This window comes from Ovis aries, chromosome 21 (assembly GCF_016772045.2).
Source record: "Ovis aries strain OAR_USU_Benz2616 breed Rambouillet chromosome 21, ARS-UI_Ramb_v3.0, whole genome shotgun sequence".
In the NCBI taxonomy this organism is placed as follows: Eukaryota; Metazoa; Chordata; class Mammalia; order Artiodactyla; family Bovidae; genus Ovis; species Ovis aries.
Window position 1 is genome coordinate 25,472,124 of NC_056074.1, and position 21,128 is coordinate 25,493,251.

Genomic DNA, 21,128 nt, shown 5'->3' on the forward strand with positions numbered 1-21,128 from the left:
TCAGGCATGTCCAACTCTTTGTGACCCCATGAACCGCAGCACACCAGGCCTCTCTGTCCATCACCAACTCACAGAGTTTACCCAAACTCATGTCCATTGAGTCAGTGACGTCATCCAACCATCTCATCATCTGTCATCCCCTTCTCCTTTCGCCTTCAATCTTTTCCAAAATCAGGGTCTTTTCAAATGAGTCAGCTGTTCGCATCAGGTGGTTGAAGTATTGGAGTTTCAGCTTCAACATCAGGCCTTCCAAACAAAAGCCAGGACTGATCTCCTTCAGGATGGACTGGTTGGATCTCCTTGCAGTCCAAGGGACTCTCAAAAGTCTTCTCCAACACCACAATTCAAAAGCATCCATTCTTCAGTGCTCAGCGTTCTTCACAGTCCAACTTTCACATCCATACATGACCACTGGAAAAACCGTAGCCTTGACTAGATGGACCTTTGTTGGCAAAGTAACGTCTCTGCTTTTGAATATGCTATCTAGGTTGGTCATAACTTTTCTTCCAAGGGGTAAGCGTCTTTTAATTTCATGGCTGCAATCACCATCTGCAGTGATTTTGGAGCCCAAAAAAATAAAGTCTGACACTGTTTCCACTGTTTCCCCATCTATTTCCCATGAAGTGATGGGACCGGATGCCATGATCTTGGTTTTCTACATGTTGAACTTTAAGCCAACTTTTTCACTCTCCTCTTTCACTTTCATCAAGAGGCTCTTTTGTTCTTCTTCACTTTCTGCCATAAGGGAGGTGTCATTTGTGTATCTGAGGTTATTGATATTTCTCCCAGCAATCTTGATTCCAGCTTCTGCTTCCTCCAGCCCAGCATTTCTCATGATGTACTCTACATATAAGTTAAATAAGCAGGGTGACGTATACACACTACTATATATGAGATAGATAATAAGGACCTACTGTTTAACACAGGGAACTCCACTCAATACTCCATAATGACCTATATGGGAAATAAATCTAGATAAGACTGGATATATATTTACATGCATAACTGATTTACTTTACATCAGAAGTCAATACAACATTGTAAATCAACTACACTCCAATAATTTTTTTAAATTTACAAATCCCTAGGGCAATTACAGAAACTTTGTCAGAAGTCATAAAAGCTAACACACTCTAAAATCCCCAAAATAAGTGAGTGTCCATAAATAATAAATAAAATATGCATTAGCAACATTTTCATACATGATATACATGATATATGACTGATTATATTCTTGAAAAGTATATAATCTTTTCCACATATTTCTCTACAGAATGAGAATATATGACTGAAGGGTTTTTATTTCTACCTTCTTATGCCCCTCAACCTCCTGCCACTCTAATACTGTTCATCTATGGGTGCAGCAGCAGCAGGGTGGCAGATTTAGCATTCCTTGTAAATTAACACTCCTTTACTGAAAATATATAGCTTGCCTTAATAAAATATTACAATATGATCTTAAAACCTTTTAAAGTAAACTTTTAAACCTAGTTGATTATGCATTATGATGAATAACTAATGATGAGTAACAACCATAATGATAGTGACTGATGATGGAGTTGATGGTATTACTGGTGGTGCTGGTGGTGATGAGGATGGTGGTGGAAATATTGGTAGTAAAATATTTGAAAGGATGCATTAGACACTAAGTTTCCAAAGCTGCAAGATGACTTTCCCAATAAAGGAAATTAACACACTTGGGAGGCAAAAAAATCTATGATTCCCAGCAAAAGTGTAAACCAACACTCTAAGAGCTCCTTTTCTAAGGTCTCCAGTCTCTGAAGTGACTGCATCCCAGAAGTTCTGCCCATATATACATAAACAGACCCCTCCCAATCCCAGAGACCTATTATTCATGTCAGTGCTGGTCCCTTTGAATAAACTTAGGAGTAGATATAAATCTATATGGTCCTCTCATATGTTGATAATTATTTACTGACTATTGAAACCAAAGCATCCTCTATAATTTCCAGGGGACTCTGATCTGTTTTTATTCAGCACAGGTACCTAATTATGACTTAAAGCAATTGTATGAGAAATATATTTCTTTCATGAACTCCTGCTTCTAAATGCAGGCTATTTTCAGCCATACGTTTACCTTCACTTCTAAGTGGTTTTTCTTCATGTGCTGTGTTCTTTATGGACAGCAATTCTGAGCCTCTGATGGTCTGGTAGAACAGGAGGTAATAACTGTAGTGACTGATATCAAGTATGGGATCATATATATATCATCCAGTTTTATATTGTTAGATGATTATGGGAGAAAATAATTAATCAGTGCTGTCTAGGATTTTCCCATCAGCACTTCACTAAGTAAGTCACATTCACTCTGTGTTACCCTGTGAGGCACTTTGATTTCTAGTAATAGTATATTCTAGGTGGATTTTCTATGTTTCTTATTGTTTACAGAGGTGGAAATTGAGTAGAAGGGGATATATAAGATATTTTTAATCTATTGTTGCTACCACGAGGAACTTTTTCTCCTTTGTAATAAATGAAAACAGTATTCCAAAAACCTTAACTACCTCTAATAATGGTTATTATGAAGTTAATAATTGAACCACTGATAATTTAACATATGAAGTTTACAATGCAATGTATTTTCTTGTCATTACACCACATCCTAAGGATTTAAAGACTCCTCCACCTAGAAAAACATATATAGCTAGATCACTTTCTAACACCGTACACAAAATAAACTCAAAATGGGTTAAAGATCTAAATGTAAGATCAGAAACTATAAAACTCTGAAATTTTCCTTCTGAATGGGAGAAAATAATAGCAAAATGAAGCAACTGACAAACAACTAATCTCAAAAATATACAAGCAACTTATGCAGCTCAATTCCAGAAAAATAAACAACCCAATCAAAAATGGGCCAAAGAACTAAATAGACATTTCTCCAAAGAAGGCATACGGATGGCTAACAAACACATGAAAAGATGCTCAACATCACTCTGTAAATCAAAACCACAATGAGATACCACTTCACACCAGTCAGAATGGCTGTGATCCAAAATCTACAAGCAATAAATGCTGGAGAGGGTGTAGGTTCCTTAAAAATTGCAAATAGAACTACCTTATGACGCAATACTTCTGGGGCATTTTGAAAGAACATGTACTCCAATGTTCATCGCAGCACTGTTTATAATAGCCAGGACATGGAAACAACCTAGATGTCCATCAGCAGATGAATGGATAAGAAAGCTGTGGTACATATACACAATGGAGTATTACTCAGCCGTAAAAAGAATTCATTTGAATCAGTTCTGATGAGATGGATGTGCAAGACAGGAAAAAGACACAGATGTGTATAACGGACTTTTGGACTCAGAGGAGAGGGAGAGGGTGGGATGATTTGGGAGAATGGGAATTCTAACATGTATACTATCATGGTAAAAAAAAATAAAAATAAATAAAATAAAATAAAATAAAAACAAAAAAAAGAATGTATTTTGAAGTGCTAATTAAAAAGCATGTTATAAAATATTTTTAAATATATGCATGCTTATACACATCTAAGTACACACATGCTTTGAAAATATCTAAGATGATAGTCATGGCTGCTGTTAGTCTCCAAGGAGTGAGAAAATAGTATTGCATTTTTGCTTATTTGTATTTCTGATTTTCTACAAGGCACATATACTGGCTTGATAATTTTTTTTAAATAAATCTGAAATTGGCAATAAAATCTATCATTTATGTCCAAACTTCAATATGTTAAGTTTACTAAATAACAACAAATTGCTACACACAAGTCAACCTAGAGCAAAGCGAAATAATTTACTGAAAACAAAATAGACAGGTGGTCATATATTCTGGGTTTTAGACCCAGGTCAAAGTCTTACTAGTTTTATGACTTCAGGTAAATTATTTAACTTTTAGAGCTTCTGTTTCCTAGAGAATAGGAAAATAATGCAACATCCCTCTTTGTGATATGGTATGCACAATCTAAGATATCAAGGATAAAGCACAGTCAATCACAGCATTGCTTAGAGCTTTAAGTGCGCTGATTTGTAAGGCTACACACTTAGGCCAAGGGAAGAGCTCATGATCAGAAGGAAGCTGTTTCAGTTCCAAGTCCTTGATACTTATGAAGCTTCAGGAAAGTCACTTCCTGTCTGGCACTACAGTTTTCTCCTTAGGAACATGGTAATGAAAATTCTACTCTTAGACTCCTGTCTCCACATACCAAAAGTTATGAGAGTTTTTAATGAGAATGACCTTTGGAAAGCTTTTTATGAAAGTTAGTAACTGTATAAATACACAGTGAAAGCAGGCAAATTTAAGGGTTTTGCTTAAGAAATACATATCAGAAAAGTGATATCTATAGGTATCATATTTAGCAATGATGATTCATGCTTCTTATGACGTATCTGTAATTTAGGTACTTTGTCATTAGGGAGATAATTGGGCCATTGTTTCATATTATGATCTGAAAATAGACCTAACAATAATAATAGTTAAAGCAGCTATTGAGCATTTACTCTGGACTATTCAAGGTGCTACGGTGCAGACTTCACCACAGATGAATTAATCAGAACCTCTATGGGAGGAACATAGCCACCAATAATTTTTAAATGCTCCAGGAGATTATAATATACAAGAAATATTGAGAACTATTGTCTTAGGGCCTGAAGTCCAATAAAAAAATAAGAACAAAAGAACAAATTCCAGACACCTAGGGGTTTCTCTGGTGGCTCAAAGAGTAAAAAATCTGCCTGCAATGCAGGAGACTTGGATTTCATCCCTGGGTCAGAAAAAAAAAACCCTAGAGTAGGGAATGGCCACCCATTCCAGTATTTTAACCTGGAGAATTCATGGACAGAGAATCCTGGGAGCCTACAGTCCATGGAGTCCCAAAGAGTTAGACGCAACTGAGTGACTAAATGTAGTGCCATTTCACATTTTTATAGGAACTGACTTCTTGAAAACTAATAATTACGCATTGTCCCATATTACATTTACAACCACCTTAGGGACTGATATCATTCATTTTCTCAACTTTCAATATAGTAATTGACTTGTAACTCAATGATATTGTTGTAACTACCATATCCCCCTGACACTGCATCAGTTTGAGACAGATTACCATATGTTCACATTAAGTCAATATTTAGGACTTGCAGAAGTGATAGATTTCATTTCTGAAAGAAAACATATCTTCAATATTAATTCTACTGCTTATTACTTACAGGATTGAGACTCTCAGACTTGCTCCTGCATAAGCCTCACCTGGAGATATAATGATACACAGACCACTGGGCCCCATCCCAAAGTTTATGATTTGGTAGCTCTGGGGTGAGACCTGACAATTTGCATCTCTAATATCTTCAGGTGATGCCAATGATGCTGATCCATGGACTAGACATTAAGATCTACTGCTATAAGATATTTGAAAAACAAGAAAGAGATAAGCGTTTTATATCTTGCCTGCCTTTTCCTCACATCTCCATGATCCTCAATATACACAGGGTCTGATATTCTTCCCAAAATAAACAACAGGATGAGGAGTCGTTCATCAAGAAGGACCCCAGAATCATTCAGCTGGCCTCACAAAGTCAAACTAGCTTCACCAAGCAGTGCAAGATGCAGCCTTTCGTGCAATTCTCTCTCGTCCCCACAGGTTCCCCAACCAGATGAGGATGGCTGCAGAAAATCACTCTATAGTGACAGAGTTCATTCTTGGAGGTTTAACAAATCGACCAGAGCTCCAGCTCCCCCTCTTCTTCCTCTTCCTTGGGATCTACTTGGTCACCATGGTAGGGAACCTGGGCATGATAACCCTGATTTGTCTGAACACTCAGCTTCACACCCCCATGTACCATTTCCTCAGCAACCTGTCCTTTGTGGATCTCTGCTACTCCTCTGTCATCACCCCTAAGATGCTGGTGAGCTTTGTGTCAGAGAAGAACACCATCTCCTATGTAGGGTCCATGCCCCAGCTCTACTTCTTCCTGGTGTTTGTCGTTGCTGAGTGTTACATGCTCACAGAGACGGCCTATGTTGCCATCTGAAGCACTTTTCTTTACAACATCATGTCTCATTGAGCCTGCTTCCTGCTATTGGCTGGGGTCTATGTCATGTCACTCATTGACTCAACCATATAGAGACTAGCATCATGTTGAAACTGTCCTATTGTGAGATATTCATCAGTCATTATTACTGTGACATACTTGCCACATGAAGCTCTCCTGCTCTAGCACCTATCCTATTGGTATGATAGTACTCTTTTTGGCTGGATTTGACATCATAGTCACCACCTTAACAATCCTTGTTGCCTGTACTTTCATCCTGTCCAGTATCCTCCACATCAGCATCACAGAAGAAAGGCCTAAAGCCTTCAGCACCTGCAGCTCCCACTTTGCTGCCATGGGGCTGTTCTATGGAATGACCACCTTCATGTACTTGAAACCCGCAACAGCCAGTTCCCTGGCCCAGGAGAATGTGAACTCTATGTTTTACACTGCATGATCCACATGCTGAACCTGTTGATCTACAGTTTGAGCAATAAGGATGTAAAGGCTGCCATGCAGAAATCTCTGAGAGGAAAAATGTTTTAAGGAAAATGTTACTATTCTTTCTTAGTTTTAAAAGTAAGTTGTTATGAATCCCAGAGAGGAACCCTATGAATGCTCCTTCTCTGCATGGCTGAGAGACTGCTTCTTGCTCCTTCCTGCCTTCTTTCTGTCCACCCTTTCCTCTGATTTCTTCATCTTTTCTCTCATTTGGAAAGCATTTTCTACATCCTGACTCCCATAGGCAAACTCCATCTTCTTAATTGAAATTTAGCATTAATTTTGAACATTCACAGACTCACACATAGAGAAACTAGTGTTTACCAGTGAGGAGAGGAAAGAAGGGACAAGAAGAGTCTATTATGAACAACTATATGACAATAAAATGGATAACCTGGAAGAAATGGACAGATTCTTGGAAAAGTTCAATCTTCCAGGACTAAACCAGGAAGAAATAAAAATTATGAAAAACCCAATTACAAGCACTGAAATTGAAGCTGTGATCAAAACTCTCCCTAAAAACAAAAGCCCAGGACCAGATGGCTTCACAGGAGAATTCTATCAAACATTTAGAAAAGAGCTAATGCCTATCCTTCTAAAACTCTTTCAAAAAATTGTGGAGGAATGAACACTTCCAAACTCATTCTACGAGGCCACCATCACCCTGATACCAAAACCAGACAAAGACAACACACACACAAAAAGAAAACTACAGCCGATATCACTGATGAACATAGATACAAAAATCCTCAACACAATTTTAGCAAACAATTCAGTAACACATCAAAAAGCTCATACACTATGATCAAGTTTGGTTTACCCCAGGGATGCAAGCATTCTTCAATATACACAAATCAATCAATGTGATACATCATATTAACAAATTGAAAGATAAAAACAATATGATGATCTCAACAGATGAAGAAAAAACCTTTGACAGAATTCAGCACCCATTTATGATTAAAACTCTTCAAAAATGGGCATAGAAGGAACCTACCTCAACATAGGATAGGCCATATATGATAAGCCTACAGAAAACATTAGTCTCAATGGTGAAAAACTTAAAGCATTCCCTGTAAGATCAGGAACAAGACAAAGATGTCCATTTCTGCCACTATTATTCAACATAGTTCTGGAAGTTTTAGCTACAGAAATCAGAGAAGAAAAAGAAAGGAATCCAGATCAGAAAAGAAAAAGTAAAACTCTCACTGTTTGCAGATGACATGATAATGCACATAGAAAACCCTAAAGATAGTATCAGAAAATTACTAGAGCTAACCAGTGAATTTAGCAAAGCTGCAGGATACAAAATCAATGCACAGAAATCACTTGCATTTCTATATACTAACAATGAAAAATCAGAAAAAGAAATTAAGGAATCAATCCCATTCATCATTGCAACAAAAATAATTAAGTATCTAGGAATATACTTACCCAAGAAGACAGAAGAACTGTACAGAGAAAATTATAAGACACTAATGAAAGAAATCAAAGATGATATAAACAGATGGAGAGCTATTCCATGTTCCTGGGTAGGAAGAATCAATATTGTGAAAATGACTATATGACCAAACACAATCTAGAGATTCAATGTGATCCCTATCAAATTACAAATGGCATTTTTCACAGAACTAGAACAAAAAATTTCACAATCCATATGGAAACACAAAAGGCCCCAAATAGCCAAACCAGTCTTGAGAAAGAAGAATGGAGCTAGAGGAATCAGCCTTCCTGACTTCAGATTATACTACGAAGCTACAGTCATCAGTAGCCATTTTTGTGCCAGTATGGTACTGGCACAAAAACAGAAATATAGATCAATGGAACAAGATAGAAAGCCCAGAAATAAACCCATGCACACACCTATGGTACCTTATTTTTGACAAAGGAGGCAAGAATATACCATGGGGCAGATACAGCCTCTTTAATAAGTGGTGCTGGGAAAACTGGAGAGCTACGTGTAAAAGAATGAAATTAGAACCCTTCCTAACATCATACACAAAATAAACTCAAAATGGATTAAAGACCTAACTGTAAGACCAGAAGGTATAAAACTCTTGGAGGAAAATGGGCAGAAACTTGATGACATAAATCAAAGCAAGATCCTCTATGATCCATCTCCCAGAGTAACAAAATTGAAAACAAAAGTAAACAAGTGGAACCTTTTAAACTTAAAAGCTTTTACACAGCAAAGGAAACTAAGAAAGCTGAAAAGACAGTCTCCCAGGAGCCAGCATGGGAGATCCCACCCATGACAAGGTCATGCAGGACTGGAGGGACTCCCTGGGCCATCCCACCCATGACAAGGTCATGCAGAAGAGTCCGGATAAGCAAGGCCTCAGGACTCGACGGACCCTCTGGACCTGCTCGAGCATCTACCCCGAAACCAGAATCTGTCTGTCTTACTATTTCATGCCTTTCACCAACTCTTCTGGCATTAACAGGGGGCTATCCCCAACCACCTTTCTCTGGAAAAAAATCAACTTAGGGCTCTAGTTGATAAATCTCCTGGGCATGAAAGGAGTGTTTCAAACCCCCTGTTAGCATTCTAGCTTACTTGGCAGGTTTATCCAGACTCTTGCAACATTTTTGAGCCAATGCTTGCTACCAAGTTCTCACATCCTTTATCCATTGTGTTCCTGGGAGTGCATATAGTCAGGATGTACAGCAGCAGCTTTAGCATTAACAACATTAGATTTTGAGTTAATAAGTTCTTTCTTTGCTGTAACCCACTGAATCTTTGCTCCATAAAAATGTAAAAAAAAAAAGTACTCTGTACTTTAAGTGTGATGCAGGCTAAGAATTTAAGAAAAAACACTTTAAGGGAAAATTATTGTTCTGTCTGACCAACCTTTATCAAAAAGAGGTCATAAAATTATCAACAGGCCTCCAGGTCAGAAGATAATGTACAAAAAATAAGACTCTCACAGGAAGGAACCTGATATCGATAAAAGTTAATACTGATGGAATGTTGAGTTGACTCTGCATTTTTCACCTTGCTGTATGTACAACTCAGGGTATAAAAGCCCTCTCTGAAAATAAAGTGAAGGGCCTCGCTCACTGAAGAAGCTTGGTCTCCCCGTGTTGTTCTTCCTTTCTCTCTTTCTTTCTTTCTCTCTTACTCTTTCAGGCTGATCCCTTGGAGCATAAAGGCTCTCTGCGTTAATATCAGCCTCTTTCTCTCTTCTATTTTCTTATCTACAACATTCTTTCCTTATCTCTCTCTAAATCATTTGCCAACACAGTTTCTCCTTCAGGTTCCCCTGGATCCTGTGGTGGCTGGACCCTGGCAACAGTCCTCAGAATGGGAGAAAATAATAGCAAGTGAAACAACTGACAAAGGATTAATTTCCAAAATATGCAAGCAGCTCATACAGCTCAATAACAGAAAGACAAAAAAACCCAATCAAAATGTGGGGAAAAGACCTAAACAGACATTTCTCCAAAGAAGACATACAGATGGCTACCAAACACATGAAAAGATGCTCAACATCACTCATTATTCAGTTCAGTTCAGTCGCTCAGTCGTGTCTGACTCTTTGTGACCCCATGAACTGCAGCCAGGCCTCCCTATCCATCACCAACTCCCGGAGTCCACACAAACCCATGCCCATTGAGTCAGTTATGCCATCCAACCATCTCATCCTCTGTCACCCCCTTCTCTTCCTGCCCTCAATCTTTCCCAGCATCTGGGTCTTTTCCAGTGAGTCAGCTCTTTGCATCAGGTGGTCAAAGTATTGGAATTTCAGCTTCAGCATCAGTCCTTCCAATGAACACCCAGGACTGATCTCCTTTAGGATGGATTGGTTGGATCTCCTTGCAGTCCAAGGGACTCTCAAAAGTCTTCACCAACACCACAGTTCAAAAGCATCAATTCTTCTGCACTCAGATTTCTTTATAGTCCAACTCTCACATCCATACATGACTACTGGAAAAATCATAGCCCTAACTAGATGGACCTTTGTTGACAAAGTAATGTCTCTGCTTTTTAATATGCTGTCCAAGTTGGTCATAAGTTTCCTTCTTTTAGTTTCATGGAGTAAGCATCTTTTAATTTCATGATTGCAGTCACCATCTGCAGTGATTTTGGAGCCCAGAAAAATAAAGTCTGACACTGTTTCCACTGTTTCCCCATCTATTTCCCATGAAGTGATGGGACCAGATGCCATAATCTTAGTTTTCTGAATGTTGAGCTTTAAGCCAACTTTTTCACTCTCCTCTTTCACTTTCATCAAGAGGCTCTTTAGTTCTTCTTCACTTTCTGCCTCAAGGATGGTATCATCTGCATATCTGGGGTGATTTATATTTCTCCTTGGAATCTTGATTCCAGCTTGTGCTTCTTCCAGCCCAGCATTTCTCATGATGTACTCTGCATATAAGTTAAATAAGCAGGATGACAATATACAGCCTTGACATACTCTCTTCATATTTGGAACCAGTCTGTTGTTCCATGTCCAGTTCTAACTGTTCCTTCCTGACCTGCATACAGATTTCTCAAAAGGCAGGTCAGGTGGTCTGGTATGCCCACCTCTTTCAGAATTTTCCACAGTTTATTGTGATCCACACAGTCAAAGGCTTTGGCATAGTCAATAAAGCAGAAATAGATGTCTTTTCTGGAACTCCCTTGCTTTTTTAATGATCCAGCAGATGTTGGCAATTTAGAGAAATGCAATTTAAAACTGAATGAGATATCACCTCACACCAGTCAGAATGGCCATCATCAAAAAGTCCATGAACAATAAATGCCAGAGAGGGTGGGGAGAAAAAGCAATTCTCTTGAACTGTTGGAGGGAATGTAAATTGATACAGCCACTATGGAAGATGGTAATGCGATTCCTTTAAAAACTATGAATAAAACCACTACATGACCCAACAATCCCACTCCTAAGCAGCTACTCTGAGGAAACCAAACTTGAAGCAGATACATGTATTCCATTGTTCATTGCAGCACAATTTATAATAGCTAGAACATGGAAGCAACCTAGATGTCCATTGACAGATGAAAGGATAAAGAAGTTGTTGTACATACACACAGTGGAATAATACTCAGCCATAAAAAGGAATGCATTTGATGAGATGGATGAACCTAGAACCTATTATACAGAGTGAAGTGAGTCAGGAAGAGAAAGATAAATATTGTATTCTAACACATATATATGGAATCTAGAAGAATGGTACTGAAGAACTAGGGCAGCAGGGAGAAAAAGACATGGAGAATAGACTCATGGACATGTGGAGAGGGGAGGAGAGGGTGAGATGCATGGAAAGAGTAACATGGAAAGTTACATTACCATATGTAAATAGATGGCCAATGGGAATTTGCTGTATGTCTCAGGATACTCAAACAGGGGCTCTGTAGAAACCTAAAGAGGTGGGATGGGGAGGGAGATGGGAAGAAGGTTCAAAACGGAGGGGTTATATGTATAACTATGGATGATTCATGTTGAGGTTTGACAGAAAACAACAAAATTGTTTAAAGCAATTATCCATCAATTAAATAAATAAATAAGAATACTAGAGTGGTTGCGATTTCCTCCTCCAGAGGATCTTCCTGATGCAGGGATCAAATAGACAACTCTTATGTATCCATAACTGTAAGTTTAGTTCAGTTGCTCAGTCACGTCCAACTCTCTGCAACCCCAAGGACTGCAGCATGCCAGGCTTCCTTGTCTATCACCAACTCCTGGAGCTTGGTCAAACTCAAGTCTGTTGACTTGGTGAGGCCATCCAACCATCTTATCCTCTGTCATCCCCTTCACCTCCTGTCTTCAATCTTTCCCAGCATCAGGGTCTTTTCCAATGAGTTACTTCTTTTACTGTAAGTGGAGTATACTACAAAAAATATCGAATAAGTATGTATATCCAAAACTAATATAATATTGTATATCAATTACACCTCAATAAAACATTAAACTTTCAACAGTGAGTTTGAAATTCACCTTTTTATTAATTTCTATGTAGAAAATATTACTTAATTTACAATCTACTTTCTGCACTTGGGGGAACACAAGGCAGAGACAGGTGGAATGAAAGTCTCCGGCAAGTGATGTCCAGAACCTTCCTCATCTAGACATCTTCCTCTTCTGTCCTCCACTCCTCTCTAATCTCTATATAAGGACTCCTACTTGATCCCTTCATGTAACTGAGTAACAATAATAATGATGTCAGCCACTAACATCTTTTTCAACCTTTACCTGAGCCCTGAAACTCTTCTAACACTTTATATGCATTATTTCAGTTACACCTCACAACAGTTAGGTACTACTGTTCTCCCCATTTCACTATGGAAACGTAGTTTAGTAACTTGCTGAAGGTCACACATCTGGTGAACAAAGACACTGGGAATCAAGCCCAAGTCTCAGTGACTTTGGAGCCCACTCTCTTGTCTCTCAAATGTCCCCTTTGTTTTAACCTGGCACCTCCTTTGAACAGTCAATCACACCTGCCTGAATTGTGCTCTTCCAATTTCAAATGCCTCCTAAAATCAGTTCCTCAGATCCCCACCATTTATCATCTGCCCTAGTCTCCCCACGTTGATAGGCAACTTCTTCAGAACAAATAAGGAAACAGAGTGGCCAGCTCACCAGGTTTCCTGGCGCTTCACCATGCTTCACACTGGAAGCCCCACCTGGGGAGATCACTCAGACCTAGAAAAACCAGGATGATTGCTCATCCAGATCATAAATTGTTGCCAAATCGCTTTCTGCTTAATTGACACAGAGACCTACTGCCAACGTTGCTCAGTAAATCCAGTGGCAATAAGACAAAATTTTCCCTACGCCCCTTTCTTTGTCACAGTATCAAGGATACGTGTTTCAGACTCAGCAGCCTGACACAGAGCAATGGATGTATAACATCTTCTCATGTATACCTATTTTTTGGTATTCTGTTTTATCAATCAGTGATTTATAATGAGAAACACATAAAACTCTACTTTTCTGCAGCAAAAGGGAATAAATACAGTGAATGATTTTGTTAGAGTTGATTTAATGACTAAAGAAAGTGTGAGGATGCCAGGAAAGTGACTTCAGAATTGATGTGACTCCCAGCTGCTACTGTGACCAGTGCCACCACAAATAAAGCCTCTCATAAAAGCCACTCAAAAATCAGTAAACAGCTGAACCTTGGGATCAAACATCACCTGGAACATTGTTAGAGATGCAAATTTGGGATCCCTACTTCACATCTACAAAGTTAATGAGTGGAGCCCAGTAATCTGTTGTAATAGATATCCTGGTGATTCCAATGTACACTAAAAAGTGAGAACCACCTCATTCCCACCTTTCAAATCTCATCAAAAAATACATTTAAAAATTAGTGGGAACTAATTCATACCCATGGCTCTAGCTAGAGGGAACACTGGGATATGTAATTTTCAGCTTTTTACCTGAGTAGAACCACCGGTAGAATACATATGGAAAGAGCCATTCCCAACTACCCACTCTACCTAATTTTCCTGCAGAGAAGGACACTCCACACTGGGGAGCACCGTTCTCACTCCCTGTGAGGAGTCACAGGCCCCCGAATCATCTTCCTGGTGAAGTGGAAATGGCTCTTCCCTCTTTCCTCTACAAAATACTTATGTATTTAAACTTTTTTTTTTCCTTCCAGTCTCTTTTGGTTGGTGTATTAAGGGGAAATGGATTCCCAGACAGCTCAGTGGTAAAGAATCCATCTGCCAATACAGGAGACTTGGGTTTGATCCCTGGGTTGGGAAGATCCCCTGGATAAGGAAATGGCCACTGACTCCAGTATTCCTGTCTGAAGAATCCCAGGGATGGGGGAGCCTGGCAGACAACAGTCTGTGGGGTCACAAGGAAACAGACACAATTACAAAGCATGTCTTTAGTCCAGAGCAACCCAGTTTGGGAGCTCTTTGAAGAGCCTGCTCTCCCACAGGCTGAGTACCTTCTAGAAGATGAAGAGTGGACGTGACCTGGAAGTGTCCACCAGCATGTCCTACTTCTATGAGATCCTAAAGTTCAGAGCAAGGATGAGACTCATTGCTCTACCACTCTTTGTGGGGAAGAGGAGCAGAGAGACATGTTCCTGCCAATATTAACCCGAGCTCCACTGTGTCCTGACCTTCCCTGTCCTGTGCCCCTGGGACAGGCAGGTACACCTGACCTGGGCTGATGAGGGTTTAGTGCACAGGATCTCTGGAGAAGAGCCATTTTTCATATCCATAGTTTTGTGTGAGTCAAAGCTACACTTTTGTTGGTTACTAGTCATCCATTGCCTGAATATATCCACAAATTTGTTTCCTCACCTCTTGCTGGAAAGTTGGTTATTTCCACTCTTTATGATCATATATTTTCATTTAGCTTGGATGCATATCTAGCAGTGGAATTGTTTGACCATACACAAGTTCGTAAGAAACTGCCAAAAGACTTTACTAAGAGATGGTTTAGTAATTTTCCAACAGCAGTGAACATCTAATCTATTGTGAGTAGGAGCCACAAAGGAGAAAACCAAAGCACAGGAGAAAACAATGAAAACAATAATGCAAGGAAATTTGCTTATTGTGAATCAGATATTTGAAAAAGACATACTGAAAAAAATCGTACCTACCTAAAAAAAATTGAAGAATGAATATCAAGACATATCCTCATAAAGTTGAGAACCATGGAGTATAGATGTTTTTTAGTTCTTTCTTTTTTAATATAAATATATTTATTTTAATTGGAGGTTAATTACTTTACAATATTGTATTGGTTTTGCCATACATCAACATGAATTCACCACAGGTATACAGATGTTCCCCATCCTGACCCCCCCTCCCTTCTCCCTCCCTGTACCATCCCTCTGGGTCGTCCCAGTGCACCAGCCCCAAACATCCAGTTCTTTCTTAAAGAACTAGAAAAAGTGACTAGCCCAGAAGAAACGAGCCCCTGTAGGAATCCACTTTGACCTTGAAACACCATTTCATCACTAAAAGAAAACGACTCTCTTAAAGACATGGTTGATTTCTGGTCTGAAGAACGGAATTGACAAGAGGAGCTCAGAACATCTTGTCATATCAGATAAAAGTTAATATAATAAGAGACTAGAGACTAATAGTCCTGTGTCCAAAAAGACTCAAGAAGCTAGCTGAAGAGAATTCCTCAGGACAAAGAGAGAAAATTGTGAGCAATAAAATGAGAATAAATGCAATGGACTGAAATGCATAAAATATGACCAAATTAATGAGATTATAAAGATATAATCTCCATATATATAAACACAAATATAAAAAAAAAGAACTGATCATCCTTGGAGTGTAAGACAGCAAACAATTATTTAGAAAATGAGAATGAAGGTGATTCAAGTGTTCTTATATGAACTGTGGTGGTTGATACTCAATCCGTGCATGTGATAAAATTACTTTGAAGTACATTTACAAATGAACCGGGGGAAATCAGAGTTCAGTGGACTATCTATTGCAACATGCAATATTCCACATGTAATATTGTACAATATTGTACTATAATTGTTCAAAATGTTAACACTGGGCTAGCTATTTAAAGGATACATAGCATCTGTCTATATATTATTTCTTGTACCTCCATGTGAGTATATTGTACAGTTATCTCAAAAGCTTAATTTATAATCTGAATTAGCAACACTTTCATAGATGATAGATTAATGTATTCTTGAAAAGTACATTTTCTTTTAAACATATTTCCCTTATGAATGACAAAACACTCATGCAGAGTTCTTAAAAGCCTACCTTCTTATGCCCCTCAACCTCCTGCAGTTCTAACATTACTCATCTAAAGGTGCAGGAGCAAAGTGAAAATTTTAGCATTCCTTATAAACTGGCATTTCTTTACTGAAATTATACAGTTTTTTATTACAATATTTGCATTTGTTTTAAAGACACTTTAAACACTTAAGTCTAGCGTATGTGCCTAATAGTGAATAACTAATGATGAGTAAAAACTGTAATAATGGTAGTGACTGGTGATGATGTCGATGGTAATGACCAGATTGGTTGTGGGTGTTTGTGGCGATGCTGGTGGAAGTGGTGATGTTGATGTTAATGATGATGATGTTAATTATGTTAATGATGATGATGATGGATTTGTTGGGTGTAAAATATTTGAAAGGATGCATTAGATTATAGTTTTTCAAGCAGCAAGTTGACTTCCCCACTAAAAGGAAAACTAACACACTTGGGACACAAAAACACAAAATCCAGGGTCCTAATTGCTCCTTTTCTAAAGTCTCCAGCCTCTGAAATGACTCTATCCCAGGAGAAACTTTATCCACATACCCACATATTTCAACAGGTCTCCAAGTCTCCCCATCTCAGTGACCATATTTCATTACATAAGCCTGTGTGAGCTTCTCATTTCCTATGATTTATTTTGGGACTGTTGAAACCGAAGCATATCCTAAAATTTCCAGTAGAGTGTGTTCCATTTTTCATCAGCACAGGTATTTGATTACAATTTAAAGCAACTGTGTGAGAAAAACATCTCTTTCATAAACTCTTGTTTCTAATACAAGCTATTTGCAATCATGTTTACTTTCATCTCTAAGGGTTTTTTCTTGTGTCCTATGTTCTTATGGGCAGCAATCCAAAGCCTCTGTTGGTCTGCTAGAACTGGAGTAATAATTGCAGTGACTAATATAAAGTATAGGCTCATGTTTTCTATTTTATGATATTAGATAAACAATGGGATAAAATCATAAGGGATTTGATTTAGGTCATACCAGAATGGTCTAGTGGTTTTCCTTATGTTCTGCAATTTAAGTCTGAATTTGGCAATAAGGAGTTCATGATCTGAGCCACAGTCAGCTCCTGGTCTTGTTTTTGCTGACAGTATAGAGCTTCTCCACCTTTGGCTGCAATTCATGGGGTCTCAAAGAGTCAGACACGACTGAGCGACTGAACTGAACTGAATTGAACTGATGGGATAAAATAAGTCATTCAACAACCATCGGCAGGAAGACGCTGGAACTCTCCAAAAACAGATACCCCTCATCCAGAGACAAAGGAGAAGCTGCAAAGAAATGGTAGGAGGGGCACAATCGTGATAAAATAAAATCCTAAACCTAACAGTCCTAGTTTTCTATGCCTTCATCCTGTCCAGTATCCTCCACATCAGCACCACAGAGGGAAGGTCCAAAGCCTTCAGCACCTGCAGCTCCCACTTTGCAGCCACGGGGATTTTCCATGGTATTATTGCCTTCATGTACTTAAAACCCTCCACAGCCAGTTCCCTGGGCCAGGAGAACATGGCCTCCATGTTTTACACCACAGTGTTCCCCATACTGAACCCCCTGATCTACAGCTTGAGCAATAAGGAGGTAAATGTGGCCATCCAGAAAACTCTGAGGGGAAAATTATTTTCAGGCACATGTCATTGTTCTTGCTCAAATTTAAGAATAAGTTGTTATGAATCCCAGAGGGAAGCCCTCTGAATCCTTGCCCACTGGGGAAAGGAAACAGTCCCTTCTCTGCACAGCTGGGTGACTTCTCCTGCCTCCTTCCCTCCTCCTTCTTGCCCTCTCTCTTCTCTCACCTCTATTTAAAACCAGCTGATATTATGTTTATTATCCTTATTTCAGAAGCCTTTTCTCTATCCTGAGTCCTTTGGTAAACTCTACTAGCTAAATTGTAATTTAATATAACTTTTTTTCAAGTTTCACAGACTCACGGATAGAGAAAAAAGAGTGATTACCTGGGGTGGTGGGGGAGAAGAGAGTTAGGGGATTAAGCATACAGCTACTATACATAAAATAAATAAGCATGGCCAGTATTATATAGTTACTTTAAATGGAGTCACCTATAAAAATGTTGTCCATCTGAAACAAATATAATATTGTAAATCAACTACCTTTCAATAAATTAAACTTTAGCTGAGTTTGAGAGTCATTCACTGTTTAATCTTCTTCTACGTAGAAAATATTTCTCAACCCACTTCCTAGTTTTTTCCACTTGGAAGTACACAAGGCAGAGACAGGTAGATCTGAGAGTGACCAAGAAGTGATGTCCAGAGTCTTTCTCACCTAGACTTCCTCCTCTCCTCTTTTCCACTCCTCCCTACTTATTCCTGCCCAAGAACTTCTACCTGATCCCTTTATATGAATTTCTTAGTCACAGTAATGATAATGCTAGCCACTAACATGTTTGGGGCACCTACTCTGAGCCACACAACTCTTCTAAATGCCTTCTTGCAATTACAATTTGCAACAGTTAGACACCATGTCTTACATCTCCTGCATTGGCAGGCAGGTCCTTCACCCGGGAAGCCCTCACTGGTGTATGCTTGTCTCAGACTAATAATATTGTACACATTATTTCAATTATACTACAATAAAATGGGTCTCTTTAAAAAAAAAAAAGAAAGGAGTGCATCTTAACACTCAAAATCAATCAATAATCACAGAAAGTGAGATCATATATAAATGCCTTTTACAAATAAAAGAAATGGCGCTAAGTCACAAGTCCAAAGTGTGGAATCTCCCCTCTATCCCTAAATTCAAGCAGCCACTGTCTTATTTTCTATAGTTTTCCCTGATCAGTGTACATAATATAGACCCTATGGTGTCTGATACATTTTGCCCAGCACAACACTTTCTAGGTCTTTCATATTATTGTGTGTATCAGTCATATATTTCTTGTTCATTAGTAACAATCCATTGCTTGTATAGATCCACAAATTGTTTCCCGCCTGTTGAAGGACACTTGGTTGTTTCCAGTTTGAATAACTGTGTATAAAGGATATATAAGCATTCATGTACAGAACTCTTCGTGAACCTATGTTTTCATTTACCTTAGATAAATATCTAAGAATTCTTTGGCCATAGGCAAGTTTAAAAGAAACTACCAAACAATCCTACAAAGAGGTTGTTTAATTTTACTTTCCATTAGCACTGTATAAGAAGTTTGCTTGCTCTCCATTCTCAACAAAATGATATTGTCACATTTTCAAGTGTTAACATCTCTAGTGGGTACCTAGAGAAAGTGTTTGTCACCCAGTGGGGTCTGGCTCTTTGCAACCCATGTAGTGTAGACAGGCTTCTCTACCCATGAAATTCTCCAGGCAAGAAAATGTTATTGCAATGGACTGAAACACATATGAAACATGGTTAAAGATACTAAAGAAAAATAACTAGCTTTCTTTGGTAGAAATGATGGTACAGGGAGGGAGGAGGGAGGGAGTTCAGGATGGGAAACACATGTATACCTGTGGCAGACTCATGTTGATGTATGGCAAAACCAATACAATATTGTAAAGTAATTATCCTCCAATTAAAATACATAAATTTATATTTAAATAAATAAATAAACCTATCAGGGACTTGCTTTAAAAAAAAGACAGAAACTAAATTATTATTTTGAAAATTAGAAAATGAAGGTGAGGTAGATGTTTCTATATGAACTGTGGTGATGGATACACAATCTGTGCATGTGATAAAATTGCTTTGAGGTTAATTTACATACAGACAAATGAGTATAAATAAAAATGGGGAAATCTGAAGAAGATCAATCGATATGTGGGGCTTCCCCAGTGGCTCAGAGGGAAAAGAATCTTCCTGCAATGGGGAAGATGAGGGCTCGATCCCTGGGTTTGGAAGATCCCCTGAAGAAGGGAATGGCTACCCACATCAATATTCATGCTTGGCATATTCCAATGACATCCTGGGTGTGATATTGTATTATAGCTTTTCAAATTGTTCCCGTTGGGGAAAACTGCTCAACGGTACACAGGACCTCTCTCTATTATTTCTTGCATCCCTATGTGAATCTACAATTAACTCGAAAGAAAAAGTTTAATTTAAAAATCTTCACTAGCAGCATTTTCACAGATAATATATTACTGAATGTAGTCTTGAAAAGGGCACATTCTTCTCAGCATATTTTCCTTACAAATGAGAATATACAAGTGAAGAATTCTTATAAATCTACCTTCTTATGCCCTCAACCTCCTGCCATTCTACACAGTCAATCTAGACGTCCAACATCAAGGTGACATATAGCACTCCTTATGAATTAACGTTCCTTTAGTGAAATTACACACTTTTATTAAAATAATCAACTCTTTTTTAATGCTTTCAAATAAGCCTTTTAATAATAGTTGATTATGCTTGATCGCGAATAACTAATGATGAGTAACAACAATAATGACAGTGACTGACTATGGTGTTGATAACAATAACCGCGGGGGTTGTGGGGCTGGTGGTGCTGCTTGTAATGAGGATAATGTGGATGGTGATGGACTCATTGATGGTAAATTACTTGAAAGGAGGCATTAGACTGTAGTTTCTCCAACAGCAAGTTGACTTCCCCAATAAAAGGAAAATTAACACACTTGGGACCCAAGAACATAATTCACAGACCAAATGTAAATCAAAACTCTAATTGTCCTTTGCGGAGGGCCCCGGTCTCTGAAGTGACTGCCTCCCAGGAGGAGTTCTGCTCATATACATATAAATACACCCACACATCTCCCTACCTCATGGCCCTTGTTTTCATGATGGTGTGGGCCCCTTTGAGTAAATTTAGGATTAGATGTAAGTCTATATGGTCCTCTCATCTACTGATATTGATTTCCTAACTGTCAACATCGAGGCATTTCCAAATGCTTCCAGGAGACTGTGTACAGCTGTACATTGGTA

The 21,128-nt window shown here is 38.5% G+C and overlaps 1 pseudogene; it reads left to right on the top strand.

Moving 5' to 3' along the window:
• The first annotated feature begins 5,645 nt into the window (after positions 1-5,645).
• Positions 5,646-17,927, top strand: LOC101116690 (olfactory receptor 8A1-like; annotated as a pseudogene).
• Positions 17,928-21,128: the final 3,201 nt, after the last annotated feature.